The following is a 9,413-nucleotide window of genomic DNA, read 5'->3' as shown; positions in this document are numbered from 1 at the left end:
CTTCCCAGAAAGGATAACCCCAGGTTCTCCTTACCTTTTAGGTGTCTCTCACCAACATCCTCCCCAAATCACCTTTCCTAACTCACTAAGGACGATTTCCTTCCCATTTCCAATGCTCCCTACATACTGCCATATGGCTATAATCAAACTAGCATTTGCATGGTGAACTCAAGTGTGACCATCTAAAGGCTGAGACCATGTGTTGGATCTTCAACTCCCTAGCACCATACCAGACAAAAGGTGCTCAATAAATGTCTTAGGATGAGAAAGGAAAGAGCATTTTCTAAGCACCTAAGATACGACAGGCTCCGTGTTTGATTTGGGGGAGGTGCAGGACAGGAAGGGAAAGTAAGCAGCCTATGACTTACATCTGGGAGAGTGATAAAAATAATGAGAGGATGGGCAGAGATATTATAATAATAAATCATGCATACCGAAAAGTCAAATAAGCCAGAAAGTCCTCAAGTCTTGGGTAAAATTTAATAAATCACGGAAAGGAAAGCAAACTAAGGGTAATATTAAGGAAATCAGAACTTTGACTCCAAATGACTCCCCCTCCCTCAGTGAATGAAAGGCCCCTGGAGTTCTCACCATTAAAGCCTCCTGGCATCTTTGAGGATGGCCATGATAATCAAGCATCTAGCATAGGGGCTGGATTAGAAAATGTACATGTTCCATAACAGGGGAATCCTAGTAATCATTTCTCAATGATCTGTGGAGATATTGAAAGGAATTCTTAAGCAGATGGTTTTATACCTATAGAATTTAATCATAGGTCCCAGCAAAATCATTCTCTTATTCTCTGTAGCATTGAAGTCTGACTTTTAGTGGGTAGTGTTGGGAGGTGAAGCAGGACAAACAAGTAGCAGACAGGAAATTATAACGAAACTTGAAGACTATATTACGGAGTTAATATTTTATCAGGAACCACTAAAGAGTTTTGAACAAAGTATATCACAGTCACATTTGCAGGCTAGGAGTCTGACGCTGTATGCAGGATGGATGGGCAGTGTAGAGGGGTGGGGATAGGGAGAGCATTTAGGACTCTAGGACAATATTCAAGGTGAGAAATATCAGTGTTTAGAATCAAGACAATAGAAGGGTGGATGGGGAGACATGTGCCTCTAGAAGGAGACAATTCTAAGGTCTAAGTTAAGTCATCTAATGCTATCTAAGTGACACATTATATGATGGACTCCAATTTCCCCTTCCACGTGCTAACTCAGTGGGGTGTCCCTAGCCCATCAAGATTTCTATGGCCAACAGAACCCCAGCCCCACTGTGACAAGTGCAGTTGGCTGCCCAACCAACTTTTCCTCCCCACCATTCTTACAACAGAGCCCATAACTCACTGTGGGAGCTGCAAACCTGCTTTCCCAGCAGACTTTGCAGTGAAGGATTAACATCACACATGGCTGCAGTCACTGGAAACTAAGGGGAAGCTTGGTGCCAGGAATTTTTTAGTGAAGGCCTTTTTCCCTATAAAAAAAGAATAACAAGAGGAGAAATATCCCTCTTCTTCTACGGATCATGCCCTTTGTCATGCCTGTGTGTGACGCCTAGAACTGTGGCAACCATCCTGAGACCATGAGAGAAAAGTGTGAAGACAGAAGCCATTATGTCAAGGATCGGAGAAGAAGAATGGAAAGAACCTGGTTCTTTATTGAAGTCATTTGAGCTTTTTAAACCCACCCTGAAACCACATGTCTCCAAACTTCTGTTATATGAAATAATACAAAGCCTAGTTTTAAAAGTTCTTGCTACTCAGAGGGTGGTCAGTGGACCAAGTCTCTCAATGTAAACTGGAACCTGTTATAACCAGAGAATTCTGTTGTAACCACAGAATCTTGGGCACTAGCCCAGAAAACCTGAATCAGAATCTGCATTTTAACCAGATCCCCAGTGTCAGTTTAAGCTCCTTTTCATTGAGTATTGTGTTACTTTCCTTGAAGCATCCTAATTAATATATCATTACATACAGCTCCCCCTATAACTAGAAGCAATTGTGTTTTGTCCTGTTATTCCACAATACTTGACCACCTCTCTGCCACAGCATGCCTTTTATTTTGTCATATATACGTAGTAGAGTTAGAACTATCTGTGGCAGTCTGATCGATACAACGTCATAAATTCCTTAAGAGAAGGCCCTATATCCTACTGGCCTTTCTACTCCCCCTTCTGCCCAGCATTAAACTCCGTGAAAGCAAATATTCAAGTATTTATTGAATGAAAGAATAAAAAGAGTAATAATTTCTTTGTAATTCTTCTTGCCAATGAGAATTTTAGAACCTCCAGTAGATAGACAAAATGGACTCAGAGGTATGCTCATGATCTGCCTCGGGCTATAAATGTATTTTGTTTTCTTATTCAACCATTTTTCCAGGTAGAGCCATGCTCAACAGAGCTCTTCAGAGGCAAAATGCTCCATAAGTCTGGTTTTTTCCTCATGGTGGGCCACATCCTTGCCGTCTTTCTAAAGCTTAATTGCCTTATTGTCATTGGAATAATGGAAGTCATCCCAGGGTTGGCCCTGTCCAAGTCGCCAGATGCAGCCCTCTGGGGACCACTTTTTCCATATGCTGATTAATTTATAGTAATCAATGCCATAAATTAATCCACCATTTAGCATCGAACGTTGACCACTGAATATGGCCAGGAAAGAAATTCCTGGCCATCTAGAAATCAGGAAAAGCCAAAAAGAGGCAGGCACATTTAGCTGACTCTGCTTTCCTTAAAAGGTTCTGGCGGTGGCCAAGCTTAGAGAAGCTAGAAGGCAGGGATAAATGTAGAAAATTGATTTATCTTTTTCATTTAATAAAAAGCATCCATAGATTCTATAAAGTAGAAACTCTGCATATAGGTCACCCAAATAGAGGACGCACACGGGGAATAGATTTTAGCCTTCTCACAACACATACAACAAATAGAGAGCCATGTGGTTTGACTTTCTGGTTTTTCCATGATTTTGTAAACACACCTTCACAGCCCACTGCATATCGGCATGCTGGCCTCCCCCCTCAATATCTGGCAAAACGGCAGTCACTGTAGGTGTAGTGAGCAAAACCCAAGACCTAAGGCAAAGAGGCTTAGGATCTGGTCCCAACTCCATACCAGTTAAAGGTAAGAGGTGAGCCTATCCCAGCCTGTTGGTGCAAATGAGTGCCATCCGTTTGATTATGGACACTCCTCAATCCCAAATTTTAGGGTGGATAAGAAAAACCATATACTTATTTAAGGGAAATAGTTTCACAAAATTCACGGAGGTTGTATGAGATCATTTAGAAGAGGTCGTACTAAATTTTTCCATCTGTTCCAACAATTTCATTTATTTACTGACAGCCCTAATTGGGCAAAGGAGGGGAAGACGTGATGTAGCAAAATAATCCCTAGCAGTGCCTGCCATAATTCAACATTGTCCACTGAAAGCTAAACTTTATTGGACCAAATTGCCCAATAAGGCCCACAGAAAACCACACATGGACAGCTGTGGTTTTAAGTCCCCAATTGACTTTGCAAATAGGAAAATTGCAGAAGCTATTTCAGAATCTGGGAATGCTTATTAGCAAATTTTGCCTGTTCAAATTATGGCCTAGATTGAGAAAATCAGTCTTATAATTGTTGGGGGCATTTTTTCACTCCCAGAAGAAAAACTAATTTTATGTTTATATTAATAAGATTTTTTGAGACACTGTTCATTTGAAATTGAGTGGAAGTTAATTCCCCAGAAAGGAGTTGGTTAACCAATTTATAGACTTACCAATTTGGGTTAACAGACATCGTACTCATACTTCTGATAAATGCACAGCAAGAAACAGAGCCCTGAGCAGTTAGTGGCTTGCCCAAGGTCACTCAATTAGAGGCAGAGCTAGGACCACAGCCTCATTACCTCTTTTAGAGCAGTGGTACTCAACTGGTGGTAATTTTGCCCCCCTAAGAGACACTGAATAAGGTTTGGATACATTTTTGGTTTCACACTAGGAAGAAAGTATTACTCACATCTAGTGAATCGAGCACAGGAATCCTAGTACACATCCTATAACGCACAAAATGGCTCCCCAGCATAGTAGTGATGAGGCTAAGAAACCCAGGGGTGCAAGTATCAATTAAATAATAAGGCTTGCATACACACACACACACACACACACATGCAAACACAGAAATGACTAGAAGATAAGATAGCTAGCTACATTACTTCTAATACTTCTTTATAAGCAAAACGGGAACAGAAATGACAACAGAAAACCTTCGACTTTTCCATAACTTCTCCTCTTTCACCCATCTTACTTCCAACACCAGCCCATCCTGCCAGCTCCTCTTTCAAACAATATTCCCAAAAGCAACGGCTTTGGGCCACCTCCACTGATACCTCCCAGACCTGCCACCATTCTCTTTCCCCGGGTCTACTTCAACAGCGTTATCAATGATTTATCTTCAACCTTCCACCTGTTCAATCTGCTTTCTGCTCGGCAGTCACGGTAACCTTAACAAAGCAAACCTGATGGTGTCACTTCTTGTCGTAAAGCTTAGTCTCCACTGGGACTAATTCCACACATAGCCCAGTGTGCTACTGGAAATAAGTAGGGACGTATGTTGGCTTGTCCTAGTAAGTGGGGAGCTACTAGCCTTTAGCACCTGGGGGGCGGAGGAAACGTATTGCCCCATAACAGGAGGGCTGTGAAGAACTGACTCACCCAAACTGTTGAGCGCCTCTGGTAAGATCCTGTGGCCTCACTGCCTCACCCGCTCGACAGGTCACTCTTGGTGCTCTAGCCAGCGCACTTGCCATTGCTGGAAACTTCCAGGTGTGTTCCATTCTCAGGGATCTGTCACTAGCTGCTCCCTGCCTGAAAAACACCGCCCAACATATCCATAGGTCTCGTTCCCTTGCTTCATCCAGGTCTCCACTAAATTGTCATCTGATCAGAGAAACATCACATCATAATCTTATCTAACTTAGCATCCTCCTCACTAAGGTGAGGAGTTATTCTAATCGATGTTTCTTTCTTTCACTTACCAACGTCCGACACCATTGTACGATGTATATTTTTCAGTCTCTTCTGTTTCCTCTCTGTCTCCCCTTTAGTAAGTGAGGTCCAAGAGGGCAGGAGGTTTTGTCTGTTTTGCTCCTCTTTGTATCTTCAAGAGCCTAGAACAGCACCTGGCACACAGAAGGCATTAGACAACATCTGAGAAATGAATAAATGAATGTATGTCTTTACTTAGCCAAAAACTATCCCTCTAGAAATGTGTGATCAGAATAGAGAGAAAAATCATACATTTCCCCTTAATTTGATGGCTGTATATATTTTTAAAAACCTAACATTACTGGGGAAAAAAAAAACAAGCCTGCGTTCACCAAGGACTGCTTGGAAAATTATACTTAGGAAGCCGTCTTAACTGTTATTTTAACTATTTGGTCACCATAATCTGTCTTTGTGGACTGACTGGTATAAATAGGTTGAGCTATTTCTCAAGAACTTCAGGAATCACGGAAGAAAAAAGACCTATTCAATAAGATATCCTTGATAGCCTTATTAAGGGATGCAAAGATTCATGGGCTATTTTGTGCTGATGATCTTAAATGTATGAATTCAACAGGAATGGTGAAGTAGGAATCCCTCCCCACTAACTTTGATGGGAGCTGGGTGCCAGACAAAACCGCGATTGCCCTGAAGCCTAGTTTCCAGCCAAGAAACAAATGCTCCCCTCAGGGAGAAGGAGGAGTTTGGAGAGACAGTCCTTTGATGGGTAGGCAGAACTCGGCTTCCTCTCTCTGATCAGTTTCTGAGCTCTGACTAGCCCCCCCCCCCCCCCGCCCCCTCCCCGGGCTAAAGAACAACAGGAATGTAGCAAAGCAAGGAGGATGTTATAGGAGAAGTACCTACAATACTCATCACCATTTGAATTTGCTGACCCTGTGTGTTTTGGTCATGTTCCATAGGCCCAGAGCCCCAGTGGGTATTTCTGTGTAAGTGATTTATTGGGTGCTCCTCTCAGGAGAAGGGCAATATAGGAAGCCAGACAAATTAGGGAAAGAAATCTAAGCAAGGATGTCATTTTTGGCTGGAATTTAGCTTCAGTCTGATCCCCTGGGCAGATGTGGAATACGAAGTGTACCAAGGAGTTGATCCTCCTGAGGCAAGGGGACCTGATTTTCATAACCCTTTGTCGGTCAGTCTTGGGCCTTGGAGTGCTCAACAGGGTGGGGCATGAGCCCCCTGGGGGCAGCTGTGCACCCTGGCCAGACAACAATCACAGAGGCTGAGAGTGGGGTGCCCCTATCCCACGAGGGAGATTTAGATGAGACACCAAGAGCATTTGCTTTATGTCTGCCAGAGTCCAAAAGAGACATGAATCACAGTTAAAAAAAAAAAAAAAAACAACCCCAAAGCACTTCTCCAAGTATCACTGCCTGGCACAGCATAATTCATAGTGGCCTTGAGAATCATGTCTGGCATCTTGAGTTCCCTTCGGAGGGAACTCTGCTAACGTAGGGCAATGTGGACACGGTATTTGCAATGCCGAATAACAAACATCTCCTTTTCTCCTTGAAATGTTCCAAGCATTTTACAAACAGCCATATTAATGAGTCTCAGACAACAGTGGAAGAGGTTAAGAAGAGATGTTAAAACGTTGAACTTCAGGATTTAAAACAGGAATTCATTTTATCAGCAACGTTGAGTAATCATCAACTGAAACCACTGCAGCGAGTCCTTTAGAAATGTTATTTGCATATATTTTCTTTTCACTTATTTTCCTTAAACCAACAAAAATACCTCCGAAGCAGCATGGTCTAGTCCAGGGTTCTCAATCTTAGCACTATTTACATGTGGGGACAGATCATTTGGGGTTGTTCGGTGCCTTTTAGGATGTCTACCAGCATCCCGGCCTCTACCTACTAGAGAAGTCAGTGGCACCACTGATCCCCCTCCAGACCCCACGAGGCCAAATGTGTCCTAGGGGCAAAATTGCCCTCCCCACCCCTCCCCCTGGGAGAACCACTGGTAAAGCCAAAGAGACTCAGGATAATAATCTTTGGAATCACAGGAGGGCCATAGACTATGTGTCTTGAGCTAGCTTTTTAAAAAAGTTATCGTAAATCTTGGTTCAATCATACGTGAAGGGAGGACAATACCTGGCTTACAGGACCTGCTATAATGATTTCAATGAAGCACAGCAGTGTGGCCTGGAACCCGCCACACTGGTCAGTATGTGTGTTGAGTTCTCGTCCCCCCACTTCCGGAGTAAAATACTTCCAAAAGTGCTCTGCATTCTCACGTAAAAAGTGAAGGAAGGAACACTTTGTACAAATTAGGACACAGAGTATGGTTGCGTTCCAAAGATCTGAGGTTGGTAGAGGAAAAACTAATTGGAAAAGATGTCATTCCCACTTGTCCCGTTCAGTTTTTACTGAATATTCTTTGGCGAAAGCATATTGGAGATTTAAATAGGCACTTACCATAACTAACCTTTTCTAGGGGGCGCCTGGATGGCTCATTGGGTTAAGCATCTGACTTCGGCTCAAGTCGTGATCTTGTGGTTTGTGACTCTGAGCTCCGCGTTGGGCTCTGTGCTGACAGCTCAGAGCCTGGAGCCTGCTGTGGATTCTGTGGGTGTCTCTCTCTCTGCGCCTCCCCAATCACACTCTGTCTCTCTCTCCTTCAAAATAAATAAACATTAAAGAAAATAATAACTAACCTTTTCTCGATGCTTGAATGTATACCAGATAGTATTCTAAGAACATTTTGTGGATTATCTACTAAATAGATATGAGCATATCTGCTCAATTCGTAGCTGAGAAGTAGGAGAAGAGAAAGATGAAGTGATTTCCCCAAAATAACAGCAAATGGTGGCTCTGGAATTTACACTGAAGAGGTCTGTTGGAAAGTGGAAGAGCCAGGTCAGCATCAACAAGGCCAGTTGGTGGTTTGAGAAGGGTAATACGGCAAGAAGGGCGTCCATAATAAGTTGCCAACCCTTTGTTGACCTGTCTCTCAAGTCAGTCCCGCAGGCACACTTCTTCCTTAAATTAAGAACTTCGAGGCCCTAAGCATGGAAGGGTTGCTGCCACAAACCATATGCAATTCAAATTAAAATAATAAACAATATGAAATTAGGAAATCCCAAGAAAGTACTCATTTTTCCCATGATGAATATCTTGATGTTTTTTTTTGAAGCATTTAATATCACATTTTTTGAAAAATATTTTCCCCATGTTTAGCTTGTCTGTTGTGGGTATAGTACTGATCACTCTGAGTTTCTTCATCCTCCTGCAAATGTTTCAATATTGAATCAGTGATCTTGACCTTGACCTTGGACTGGAACACTTCGCTTTACTCTCCTAACCTTGGTTAGACCCCTTCATTGCTACCCTCCACGTTCCTTTTGAGCTAGGGCAGACACCAGTAGAATTTGTTTTTAAAGGGCCAGATAGTAAATGTATTAGGCTGTGTGGGCCATGGGGTGGGTCTCAGTCACAGATAGTCAGTTCTGCCACTGTAGTTCAAAAGCAGCCATGGGGCGCCTGGGTGGCTCAGTCGATTAAGCATCCAACTTCAGCTCAGGTCATGATCTTGAGGTTTGTGGGTTTGAACCCTGCATTGGGCTCTGTGCTGACAGCTCAGAGCCTGGAGCCTACTTCGGATTGTGTGTCCCTCTCTCTCTGCCCCTCCTCTGATCATGCTCTGTCTCTCAAAAATAAATAAACGTTAAAAAAATTTTAGAAAAAGCAGCCACAGATAGTAAATAAACAAACTGACATGGCTCTGTTCCAGTAATGTTATACATACACACACACACACACACATACACACACACACACACACACACACACACAAAAGCAATGGTCCAGATTTGGCCCAGGGGCCATAGTTTGCCAATCTCTGATTAAGGATCCTGTTTTGCAACATTGTGCAAAATTATATAATAAAAATAACAAGGCTTATGGGCAAAAATGGAATTAGGAGAACAATAGTCAAAAACCTCATCACATATGTCTCAAAAACACATAGAAAATGATGCCGACCTAATTCATGCAGTGTCACAATTTATACATGTTAAATGGTTAAGCAATACACACACAGTAGCACAAATGCTACAATAAATATTGAAAAATACCTGACGTTTGCCTGGAGAAAGATGCTTTGGAACCATCACACTTGGTGAGTGATTGTGAAGTGGTAGAAGGAGCGTCATGAGATGATTCGGAAAGTTGTAACACTAGACGTGGATAGGTGTAACTCCGGACACATGCGATTCAGCCCAAGGTAGCTGGTAGATGTGTGAGGCGGGGGGGGGGGGGGGGGGGGGGGGGGGGGCGGGGATCCCTTTGTGGCTTGGTTCAGCTGGGTACGGTTTTCTGCATTCGCCGAGTGCTTCTCGTGGCTGAAATCACACATGAGCAAACACAAAAT

At 42.9% G+C, this 9,413-nt stretch overlaps 1 long non-coding RNA gene across 2 annotated transcripts; it reads right to left on the bottom strand.

Moving 5' to 3' along the window:
• Positions 1-1,353: 1,353 nt before the first annotated feature.
• On the bottom strand, positions 1,354-7,531 carry LOC122229999. Of its 2 annotated transcripts, none has more exons than XR_006207238.1 (4): positions 7,460-7,531; positions 5,015-5,158; positions 4,692-4,916; positions 1,354-1,479 (listed from the first exon to the last, which is right to left on the bottom strand). It is a non-coding gene; the product is annotated as an uncharacterized LOC122229999 (long non-coding RNA). The 2 variants fall into 2 exon arrangements; XR_006207239.1 differs by having other exon boundaries at positions 4,692-4,844.
• Between the last annotated feature and the right edge of the window lie 1,882 nt (positions 7,532-9,413).

This window comes from Panthera leo, chromosome C2 (genome assembly GCF_018350215.1).
Source record: "Panthera leo isolate Ple1 chromosome C2, P.leo_Ple1_pat1.1, whole genome shotgun sequence".
NCBI classification, from domain to species: domain Eukaryota; kingdom Metazoa; phylum Chordata; class Mammalia; order Carnivora; family Felidae; genus Panthera; species Panthera leo.
This window is presented reverse-complemented; position numbering and strand designations above follow the sequence as displayed.